A 12,417-nucleotide genomic window follows, 5' to 3' on the forward strand; every position below is an offset into this window, starting at 1 on the left:
CTCAGATTTGATTGTTTGCTCACATTTGTTCTTTCTACTCTGAAAATTGTGCTTACTGCAATGCACCACCACAACCTGATATGACTTTCATGTGCACTATTTATGATTCCCTAAACTATGCCTGCTAATTTCCCAACACCTTACCTTTACTTATGCTGTTCCCTGTTCCCAGAGAGTACTTTGTTTCTAAGTATTGAAATTCTAGCCAATGCACATTTAACACACTGCATCCCCTCCAAGATACTTCCCTGATTTCCCAGATGGAACAATCTCTTCTTTCTTCAGGCCCTTATCACACACTCCCTTACACAGTGTTGTATTGTGCGCAATCAAAAGTTCTTCTTGGTGTATTGGAGCAAACATGGACTTTGTATTCCAACCCAAATACAAATTCCATCTACCCCTACCTATTAGGTGCTCTTTATAAATTTATCTATATAGAGGTAATCATATCTAATTCTTGGAAATGTTGGTCCCATTAAATTAAATAGGTAAACATCTGGAAAATGCCAGCTAGGAATCCTCTTTCTACTTACTGCATGTTTTCCTGTGTAACACTTTTGATTCACCCCCCACCTCTTATTCATGTTCCCTTGAAAAGAAGAGGAGTGTTTTAACAGATTGGTGAATTTAGGAAAAGAAAGTGAATGTCCTACTTTAACCTCTCCTCCTCCTCATTTTCTTCCTCCTTCTTCAACTCCTCCCCCTCCCTCTCCTCTTCCTCTACCTTCTTCTCTCTCTCTATTTCCTCTCCGCCCCCACCCACTAACCCTGCTCTGCCCTCTCCACCCTTTGCCCATTCTCATCTCTCGTCTGCAGAGTTCAGGCACTCTGCTCTGCCCCTCTATGCCTAGTGGAATAGGCTCTGCACGGGGTGGGGGTGAAGACTGTGACTGGGAGGTAAAGCCCTCTCACTTCGGGCAGGGTTGTTGACAACCCTTTTGGCCATACCTCTGAAGCAAATTCTTCCATCAGCTTATCAGTGACAAAGCTCACAGTTTAATCTCCATCTGCTTCCCTGTCTCATTTTTCAAATGGGACAGAGCTCTGGTGAGGAAGAAAGTTAGTTATTTATTGACTTCCTAAAACCACAACCATAAAGTAATATGACCCTTGTGTTTAAACAAACATACCAGACCTTTCACAGCCAAATAAAGGATGCCCTTCAAAATGGTCCCCTGAGGAAGTGACACATATGTTCCTCTACATTCCAATAAGCCGAGTCTGGTTTGAAATATTTTGGATGTATAATTAGAGTCTGTGGGTTTTATCTGAATATTCTCATTAATCTCGAGTCACATCTGAAAAGGGCAAATTTGAGTTTTGAAAACAAAACTCAATGACAAAAAGTCATTTGGAACCAAGGCTAGTAAATAACTGGGCATCTTGTATAAACAATGAGAAGGAATTTAAAAAATAATGAGGAGAGAGAGAGAGAGAGAGTGTGTGTGTGTGTGTGTGTGTGTGTGTGTGTGATAACTGGAAAAGCCTCTGAAAATGTGACCTGCACAACAGCCACATTTTCCAAATTATATGCAGCTCCCAAAAGTGACCACTGTGAAAAACAACGCTTATCTGGCTACATCAAACAGGGTGTGTTTACTATTTAAGTCACTTCTAAGATCCCCCATAGATACCTTAGAAGATTATTTTGAGAACCACATGAACTAAAATAGGTGGAAAAGCTCTTCATTAAATAAAAGAGATAATACAGTTGTATTATGGTAATTATTATGATGATTAATATTCTTCCTTGATAGTTTCAAACTCTCTCCCCTCATTTCACACATAAATTTGGCAACAGATTTGGATTCTAAAATATCTTTTCATAAACGGACTAAGGTCAATCTGAACACATATTTCAGAATTCAGATAAATTGCTAATAAAAATGCAAGGGAACAGGAAGCCTGCCAATGACTTAGTAAGCACCATTTTCTGTAAATCACTTGATTTGTTTTGCCCCGTTTTCTGTAAGTCACTTGATTTGTTTTGGCTTTGGGTGATTTGTTTCAAGTTTCTAAAAAAAGGATTAACTTTGGTCATCATTTTCTCCTACCTTGCTTTTAAGATCAAAAGATGTACCCCACACAACCTTAAACAGCATCTTTTTGGAGTGAATGGCAGTTAACATCTACTGAGAATTTACTATGTGCTGAGTAACATGTTAAATACTTTAATCCTTGATGCTATAGGTACTATTAATCCTGATGCTGTAGGTACTATTTTTGTCCCCATTTTACAGAGGAGACCACAGAATCACTGAAAAATAAGTAAGTTGCCCAGGTAAATCCTTAAGCTGTGATATGAATGCAACTGGTGTGACTGCAAAGCCCATATTGTTCAGCGTACTCTAAACTTTTAAATGAGTAAATCTGGGTTTTCCAAACTGCAAATTTAGTCACATCTTTTCTCTTTTACATTTTACTTTTGAGGCCAGCATAGGACCTATCCTGGGGCTGTTTGTGTGTTCTTGATGAGTGACAAGTTTCCCCTCAAAACCACTTTAGAACAGAGAGGATCCCTTAATGTGGTGACTAGAACTCTGAAAAATGTGCTAGGGCAGGGTCCCCAACTTTTTGGCATCAAGGACCGGTTTCATGGGAGACAATTTTTCCGTGGACTTGAAGGGAAGGGGGTGGGGGGATGATTTCAGGATGATTCAATCACATTACATTCATGCTCACCTCCTGCTGTGTGTCCCAGTTCCTAACAGGCCAAGACCAGTACTGGTCTGTAGCCTGGAGGTTGGGGACCCCTGTGTCAGGGCATAACATTGGGCAAACATGGAAAAAGAAAGGTTTAAGGAACAACATACAGTTTATCTTTCAACCTGCATATGCAATGGACTTTCAGAGAATTGCATATGCAGGTTTAAAGATATTGCATCTGCAAATGCAATGGACTACTGGGAATTTTTACTAAGCCCACATTTCTCAAGACCAGTCCCCACTTAGCCTTCTGGTTATTCTCCATTTTATGGTATCCAACCCTTTCCTGGAAATCACCTCCAGAACAAAGAACACCTCTTCCACCTTCTCTAACCCTCGCTGCACTTTATAGTCACTTTCACCTAGAAATGGCACTACAAGCTCCTTTATTTTTTAAAATAAATATCATGGGTTTTTTTTTACTATAAAAGTAAAAATCCTATTTTCCATTTAAAGTTTGAGAAATAAAAAAGATGCCCTTTGTGCAATGGCTATGTGCCAGTTATCTGTGTCCCCAAAGCTTGAAATAGTGCCTTGAGTTGAGCACTTGGAGGTGCTCAATAAATGTAGATGATGTGTGAATTTTTAAAAGACCCTTGAGCATTCATCGCCAAGGATCTCCATTTCTACCTTTCATCTGGGGGTCAGGACATTGCTCACTGGTCACAAACACTTAGTGGGCACTTGGAGCAGAACAGGTGCAGTGAGGAGGGTCCACTCCCACAGTGGGCCCTGGACACATAGCTGTGGAATCATACACAAGAAATAGAAGATTCTACAAAGCCTAATGTCTAGTTGGAGGCAGACTACACAGCACACATCTGCCTCCTCACTAGAATGTGGTCCCCCACCACATCTACACTGCCTGCTGATAGTTAAGGAAAGCCTACATGCTTCCAGGAAGCCTCTGTGGTAGCCAGAATAAGTCCCACCTTCCCCCACCCCCGCCACACACACACAATATGTCCACAACCTAATCCCTGGAAAATGCTTTACCAAAAGGAGAAATTTGGAGCAGCACCAGGGAAAACCATTTTGATGTGGGAACTTTTCAGATTCCTCAAATCATACCTGGAATCCTGTTGCCATGTCTGCTTTGCTGACCCTTGCCAAGGTAAGGAAAGGACTAGATTTCCTGTTAGCATTTAGAAACTGAAGTGACCTCTTTATGGGATGGCTATGTGCTAATCTAATAATTTGGAAGGCAGTAAATTTGAATCTCAAGACAGTTACAGCAAGTGAGACTTGGCAATGTGATCTCATATATAGGCTCTGTCAAATTTGGGAAATGGGAATGAATTCTTTTACAGGTGAAGAAATTAAGTTAAGGGGGCAATGAAAGACCTTCTTCAGTCCCCAGCAGGGGACTAAATCTTCTGTTTCTCACCATAAAACTCCTAGAAGAAAACATAGGCAGTAAAGTCTCTGACATTTCTCTCAGCAATTTTTTTTCTGACATATCTCCTTAGGCAAGGGAAACAAAATTAAAAATGAACAAATGGAACTACATCATACTACAAAGTTTTGCACTGCAAAATAAACCAAGACAACCTACTGAATGAAAGAAGATATTTGTGCCAATGATACACCTGATTAGGGACTAGTATCCAAAATTTATACAGAATTCATACAACTCAACACCAAAAACACCCCAAACAATCCAATTAAAAAGTGGGCAAAGGACTGGAATATACACTTCTCCCAAAAGGACATACAAATGGCCAACAGACATACAGAAAGATGCTCAAGGACATGGTCAGGTAACTGAAAGTCAAAACCATAATGAAATACCACTTAACACCTGTCAGAAGGCCATCATCAATAAATCAACAAACAAGCGCTGGCGAGGATGTGAAGAAAAGGAACCCTTGTGCACTGTGGGTGGGAATGCAGGTTGGTGCAGCCACTATGGGAAACAGTATGGAGGGTCTTCAAAAAGTTAAAAATGGAACTGCCTTATGGGTTTATATCTGAAGAAACCAAAACACTAATTCGAGCCCTGGATGGCGTTGGCTCAATTTGATTGGGGAGTTGTCCTGTACACCAAAAAGTTGCAGGTTTGATTCCTAGTCAGGCCACATGCCTAGGCTGCAGGTTCAGTCCCTGGTCAGGATATGTACAAAAGGCAACTGATCAATGTTTCTGTCCTCCTCTCTCTCCATCTATTCCCCTCTCTCTAAAGGTCAATAAGCATGTCCTCATGTGAAGATTAAAAAGAAATCACTAATTTGAAAGAACATATGCAACCCTACATTCACTGCAGCATTATTTACAATAGCTAAGATATTAAAGCAACTTAAGTGCCCATTAATAGACAAGTTGGTTAAAAAAAAGTGGTGGTACATATAAACAATGGAATATTACTTGGCCATAAAAAAAGAATTAAACCTTAACATTTGTGACAGTATGGATGGACCTAAAGTGTATCATAAAATAAGTCAGTTAGGGAAAGATAAATACAGTATGATTTCACTTATACGTGGAATCTAAATAAAGTATAAATGAACAAACAAAATTGAAACAGATTCATAGATACAGAGAACAGACTGATGGTTGCCAGAGGAGGGGGCATTTGAGGAACTGGGTGAAAAAGGTGAAGGAATTAAGAAGTACAAATTGGTAGTTACAAAACAGTCATGGGGATGCAAAATAGGGAATGTAGTCAATAGTATTGTATTGGGTTGGCCAATAGTTTGTTTTTTCCATGAGGTGACTCTAGTAGCACTTAGTTGTCTTGAACTTCACTCAAAACAACTTAGTTTGATTATACTGCGACTGTCATACCAGTGTGCATTTAAAGGAAAACATCAAAATTGGCAGATTTTTGAGTAGTTATTTTAATATTGAAGAAAGAAATATGCAGCATTTTTGGCATATTATGCATTACTATTTCAAGAAAGGTAAAAATGCAACTGAACTGTGAAAAATAATTGTGTAGTGTATGGAGAACGTGCTGTGACTGATTAAAGGTGTCAAAAGTGGTTTGTGAAGTTTCGTGCTGGAGATTTCTTGCTAGGTGATGCTGCACAGTCAAGTAGACCAGTTGAAGTTGATAGCAATCAAATCAAGACATTGTTTGAGAACAATCAACATTATACCATGTGGGAGATAGCCAATATACTCAAAATATTCAAATCAATAAAGTTATTGGTAAAAATGAAAAATGTGTCTTTTATTTTACAGAAAAAATTAAACTGACTTTTTGGCCAACCCAATAATTACTATGTAAGGTGCCAGATGGGTACTGGAAATCCCAGGGGGCTTATTTTGTAAAGAACATGACTGTCTAATCACTGTGCTGTACACGTGAAACTAATATAAAAGAATATTGAGTTAAACTCATTGAAAAATAAAACTTTAAATAAATAAATCTTTTTTGATGATCTTTCTGTATATAATATTCAGTCTCTCCACAAATTAAAAAGAAGGTATAGAACCAGCTTAAAACAAGCAACTGTAAACAAGACAGTTAGTTCCAGGGTAGATGGACAACCAGAAAAGGTGGTTGTCAAGGAGCCAATGACTGAAGAGGAAGGGAAGTTGGTGAGTGCCCTCTGCCTCCTCATCCTTTCAGAAATGATTGCAGGGCAAATGCATGCTCATTAAGCAGCAGGCTTACTCGAGGGTGGACTTTTCTGGCCCCATTTGCAATGCCAGGGACTTTGCTCTAGTGTTGTCATGGGGAAGTTATTGTCTTCCTCCTGGCAACAGGTTACCTAGGTGAACACCAAACAGCCCAACCTGGCCCAATGAGCAATGGGCCTGATGTAGCTACCCTCCCCACACTGCCTTGCTACCCACTCCTTTGACTCTCTCACTCCCTCATCCACACCACTGCTTTCTTGAGAGGCAGCATTCACTCTTGTGCACAAAGACACTGTAAATGGCAATTTGCATGAGGAAGGGGGGCATCCATGGCTCTCTATTCTACTTCTGACCTTCAGAAGCATGGCCAGATATGGGCAGTCAGGCCCACTCTGTTTAACCACATATAAAATGAGAACAGCTCCCAGAAGAGAAATCCCTTTCTACCCTTTTTTTTTTACCAAGTATCACATTGCCATAATTAAAACAAATTAGAAATATAAAAAAATACCTCTAATGACAATTGAAGTCTACACCATAGAGTGAAATGAAGCCACATGCCAATTGGAATGCCTATGAATTTGATCAATTAATAGTAGACAGTTAAGCCAAACAATTCAGTTAAAGCAAATTCTCAAGTGGTAACAGGGTTGCTAGATTTAGCAAATAAAAGTATCTGGCAACACATTTCAGCAAAGGGTTTTTGCTCAAATCATCTGAAGTATCACCTCAACTCCAAGAGCTTCCTGTGTAGACAAAGGCTTCAGGTGTGGAAAACAAAGGCAGAATGTGATCATTTCTGGGTCTGTCTCCACCTCACCAGCCCTGGGGATGATGTTGACCCAGCTTATGTCTGGCATCTCCCCTGTAAGACCCTACATAGTCCAGAGCTAAATGGGCACATTTGCAATATTGTTTAGGGGGTTGGTTTAAACCCAAAATATCAGGATCCATTTAGGTGTGTCCTAGAGAGATCCAGGAGTGTCTGTCTTCCCTGAATTCCCTGCCCTTTGCTGAAGAACCCTAAGTTCCCTTCTACCACTGAACCAGATTTAAGTAGACAAGGCGAGTGGGCTAAGTGATCCTTCTCTCATCCTGTTCTTGGTGTTTGAATATAGTTATAAGAAATTCAAGTAGTTAATACTATAGTATGATTATCTGATGAGAAAATTTTTTTACGTGAGCAATTTCCTTGGCAACATGGAGATGTAAAAAAAAAAAAAGCAGTGATTGGTGAGTCAGGAGACTTGCATCTGAAAGCAATGGGCTATATAAATTGGCCTCCATTTTCCTACCTGTTTGTTATCCTTGGGCCACATAGTACGATGTTAAAGTGGATTCACAAGCAATAGAAAAGTATATTTCTCTGGCCCTAGTGCACTGCAAAAATCCTCCCCCTGCTTTTAGGAGTCTCCAAATAGTATACCATGTGGATTAAAACAAGACCTCTCCATCGCGGTGGATCATCCATGCCTTTCCTCTTTGGCTCTGAATCCTTTTAGAGATCTCTGTGGCCAAGGCTGTCTACTAAACCCCTGGTGCTCATGCAACTGCCACTGAAATTGCTTCACAGGGCCAAAGCCACCATGCCATGCCAGGCCACCAATATTTGGGGTGTCAATCCTGGGCCAGGACCCTCAATATCCTGGTATCATTGCTGCTACTTCTGATGTCTTACCCTGATGTGCGTTTTAGGGTATTTATATAAACACCATCTCAGAAAATCCTCCCACAAAGCCTGCAAACTAGATATAATAATTTCCATTTTATGGAAGAGGAAAAAGAGACTCAAAAATATTAAATAGAAAACCATGACCATGAAAACCTGTAAGTAGCAAAACTATGATTTGGACCCAGGTCCACCTAACTCCAAAACTTGCCATAACACCCAGCCACCACTTGTGGGAAACAAAGCTTTAGCTGCTTAGAGTTAACATCTCAAATCCTATACAACTTGTATATTATTTCCTTTGGCAGGTGAGCCTTTATGATAGTATATACATTTAATATACTAATTGTACAACATACAGGTTAAAAGGATATATGAAGAGAGGTGTACAAAATTATCTGTCAACTACGTATGAATACTTGTGCAAACTATAAGAAAAAAACATTAAGTTCCAAGAGAAAGTAGACCAAGTTAATGGATAATACTCAGAGAAAAAATACAAGTGACTAATAAATACATAAAAATTCAACATCACCAGTAAATCTTTTAAATGCACTAAAATTAAATTCTGTTTTTACCTATGAAATTACTTTAAATTATTCAAATTTGGTAGCATCATTGGCTTCTATTGCACAAAAAAATTGATACACCTTCTTCAAAAAGTAATTTGGAAATGCTTAGCCAGAATCTTTAAAATGCATATCCTTGCCCTGACCGGTGTAGCTCAGTGGATTGAGCACAGGCCTACAAACCAAAGGATCGAGGTTCGATTGCCAGTCAGGGCACATGACTGGGTTGCAGGCCAGCTCCCAGCAGGGGATGCACAAGAGGCAAATACATTGATATTTTTCTCCCTCTCTCCTTCCTTTCCCCTCTAAAAATAAATAAATAACATTTTTAAATAAAAATTAAAAAAAATAAAATGCATATCCTTTAACCCAAAAGTTTCCATGCTGAAGAAATAACCAGAAACTTATATATTTATATATTTATAAATAAATATAAATGTATATATTTATATGATAAATATGTGAAGATTAAATCATTACATACTATAACTTATATAATATATACTATATTATATATAGTATAATGTATACTATATATTATATGTGATCATTTAATCCTTATCATGTAAATTATGTATATTTACATTATATATAATATATACATTTTATATATCTATAAAATGATTTAATCCTCACAAAACCCTATGAGACAAGTAATTTAAAAGATGTAGAACTTGGGGCTCAGAGAGATGAAAACATACTTACCCCAAACCACACAGCTAATGGATGGCTAAGCAGGGGCTAGAATCCAGGTCTGACTTTCCACCATGCTTTCTTCTTTCCCTAATGTTGGTCAAGTTGGAAAGAAAATTCATTGGATTGTTAAAAATATTTTTGAAATATAAAAATTATATTTGTCCATGGCATTACATATTTGCATAGGGAAAAATAAATTTTCATATATTTCACAGGATACTAGACTCTAACCTTGTTTCTTCACTGATGAGCCAAGTGAACTTGAATAAGTCATATCCCTTTTGCAATTATGTTACCTCTATGCATTGGAGGTATTGGACTACATCAGTTTCCCCTAAAAGTTTAGCCTATTAACACACAGTGTTTCGGGTCTTTCCCAGACCTACTGAATGGGACTTTCTGTGGTTGAGCCCAGAAATACCTATTTTAATAAGCTCCCTGGGTTATTCTTATTTGTGATGAGAATGAGTCCCTCGACTGGTACTTGGAAACCACCACAAAAGACAATTCTATGAGCTATTTTGCATATCTACCAGTCAATATGGTGCGGTGGGGCCTCAAGGTCAGGGTCAAGGTGACTACAATAGAATTCCAGACAGGTCTGAAAGATGAGCATAAAATACCAGAGATGGGCCACTAAGGACCAGTGTACATGAGGTTTGGAGAAAAAACAAAGGATAAAGAGAAACTTGGAGCAAGAAGTGTGAGTACTGGAGATTGGTCCCTGCATCCAGCCCCTGGGATTAGCATTTGAACTCCAGGGGAAAAAAAAAAACCCTGCAAACAGAAAGTGAAAGAACCAAAGAGGTGGCTTCACACTGCATCACTTAAAGAGCTTATAAAGCTCTGCAATCTGGGTTGCCCCTCCAGAGCCTGACTTAATTGGTTTGGGATATATGTGCCTGGGCTCTAGTTGAAAACTAGTATCTTAAGGGCCCTCCTGATGAGCTCCTAAGGAAAAATACTCATCTTTTCAATTTAAAAACAATTGAGACACTTAATACAAAACTTTCTCAATATATATTTTGAGCAACAAACTCAACACTTCAGTCATGTTTCAGTGGCTCGGCTTATATGTTTAGTTGCATAAAAAAGATTCAGTTCTCCAGGTGGGTGAATCACAAGCAGCCCATCCTAACTGACTGGGTTTTTCTTCTTCACTGAAGTGAGTGAATTGATCTGTTGTTTTGTCACTGCCTAGCTAAAAGCCAGTGGGAGGGTGCCAGTGATCACTTGGAGAAAAGGTATCATTTTGAAGTACCAAAGACAGCGGATGAATTGTGTTCATGAAATAGATGTTTCACTCTACTTTTTAATTTGCTCCTGTTTGAGTTAACCAAAAGTTCCGTCTTTATTTTTAAAGAATGACATTTACACAGCCGCTCGCACACTGCCAAGCTTTGTTACATAAACAGCCTTGTTTTCCAAAAGTCTGGCGCTGCCTAGAGACCAAATAGTGCAGCATTTTGGATTTCTGTTCAAAAGGAGCCTCTTCAACCTGTTGCTTCCCGCCCCTGTGACTTGACCCAGTCAGGAGCAGTGAGGGTCAGGTTAAGCAAATTGGATTTTTCATACAGCAAAGTTTCCCAAACAAGGGCGAGGACACCAGAGTGACATTTCAAAGCCAGACTGCAATGCAATGATGGGGCTGAGGAGGCCTGGAACAAAAGAAGCTTCTCACTGACATCAAAAGCCCTGCTTTGGAACCAGACACTGGGAGGAAGGGCTTGGCCAGCAACTTTGCACGTAGTGACCTGGGTTTGCTACCTGTACACCCAGGTCTTCGGAAGCTGAACCAGGGCTAAAATCTGAAGGTCTCACAAGTTGGTCCCATAAAGCCTTGAGACAACAACCTATAAAACCAAGCAAAGTTTTTTGGAATTTAGTTTACACACACCGCTTTACATCAGCATCACTGTGGTTGCTTGTTTAAAATACTGTTTCCTAGTGCCCACCCAACACCCAGATAACCAGAATCTGTTGGTACAGGGCCCAGGAAACTGGATTTTAACAGTCCACCACAAGTGCTGTCTATGATTTAGCTCTCATGGAAGCCTGGAACAGCTGTTGAAAGCCCTTGTATTACCGTGAGTGGTCTGGGCTGCCTTTTGGTAGAGCATGTCTTTTCACCTGAGAAAGAACCCGTGTGTGTAGAGCTGATCTCAGAGCTCTTCATTTTCCAAACATACCCAGAGTCTGGCCTTTCTGAGCACCCCTCACCCAGGACTGCACCTTGCCAGCCTTTCCCCACTGTCTCAATAGAAAATGACTGAGCCAAGCCCCTTGAATCGAAGTGTCAACCAGCTAACTGATCCATTAAGCCCAGCTAACTGATTCATGCTCATTAGTCAGGTCTAGCCCCCTGCTTCTCCAACCTTAGCTCATATCAGAATCACCCAGAGCACTTGTTAAACTACATTTTACTGGGCTCCATCCCTACAGTAACTCTGGGTGAAGTCTGAGAACATGCATTTCCAACAAGTTCCCAGAAGATGATGCTAATGCTCCTTGTCCAGGGACCATGGTTTCTCAAGTTTGTTGAATATTTAGACTCCCCAGAGAGCTGTAAGGAATTTTTAATGAGCAGGCCACACCCCATTCCAATTCAATCAGAATATCTGGAGGGTGAGACCAGCCTATTTGTTCCTTTTAAATTATTCCAGGTGATTCCAATGTGCAGGCAACCAAGTTTGAGAACTATTGGTCTAGAACTGTGGTTCTAAAATTGATTGATTGTGCATAAGAACCTGAGGAGCTTGCTACAATGCTGATTCCTGCACCTCCGACCAAAGGAATCTGGTTTGGATGTCATCAGTACAGCCTGCACATTGGGACTTTTTACAAGCACCTCAGGTGATGACAAGAGAAACCAAACTGTAGAATCTTTAGTGGCACATTAGAATCTCATTGGAGAGCATTTTAACAAGTGTCTTCCTGCCACGAGATTCTGACTCAGTTGATCCAGAGTGTGGCCCTGTCATGTATAATTTCCATAACTCCCCAGTTATTCTAATATTTTAATATATAGCCAGGACTAAGAATGATTGGTTTGTGCATCAGTATCACCCATGGAACTTGTTAAACTGCATAGATGCCCACTCCCTATCTGAAAGCTAGTGAATCAGAATGTCTGGGACTGACACCATACTATGTTTCTTAATGAGTCTCAGAGAATAGTTTCAGCACAGC

The 12,417-nt window shown here is 39.8% G+C and overlaps 1 protein-coding gene across 3 annotated transcripts in view; it reads right to left on the bottom strand.

Annotated features, from left to right (window-relative positions):
• Positions 1 to 12,417, bottom strand: part of GLIS3 (GLIS family zinc finger 3) — a 665,074-nt gene that overhangs the window by 485,743 nt on the left and 166,914 nt on the right. For 2 of the 3 annotated variants that reach the window (XM_053656109.1, XM_053656110.1), the window contains one exon: positions 9,238 to 9,315. The exons of the other annotated variant lie outside the window; for it this stretch is intronic. The gene's annotated coding sequence lies outside the window, so the exon portion shown is untranslated. Of the gene's footprint in view, positions 1 to 9,237; positions 9,316 to 12,417 lie in introns of those variants that run through there. 3 annotated transcript variants of the gene reach the window in all.

The sequence above is a fragment of the Artibeus jamaicensis genome, unplaced genomic scaffold, assembly GCF_021234435.1.
Source record: "Artibeus jamaicensis isolate MK-2021 breed Jamaican fruit bat unplaced genomic scaffold, CSHL_Jam_final scaffold_1964, whole genome shotgun sequence".
Lineage (NCBI taxonomy): Eukaryota > Metazoa > Chordata > Mammalia > Chiroptera > Phyllostomidae > Artibeus > Artibeus jamaicensis.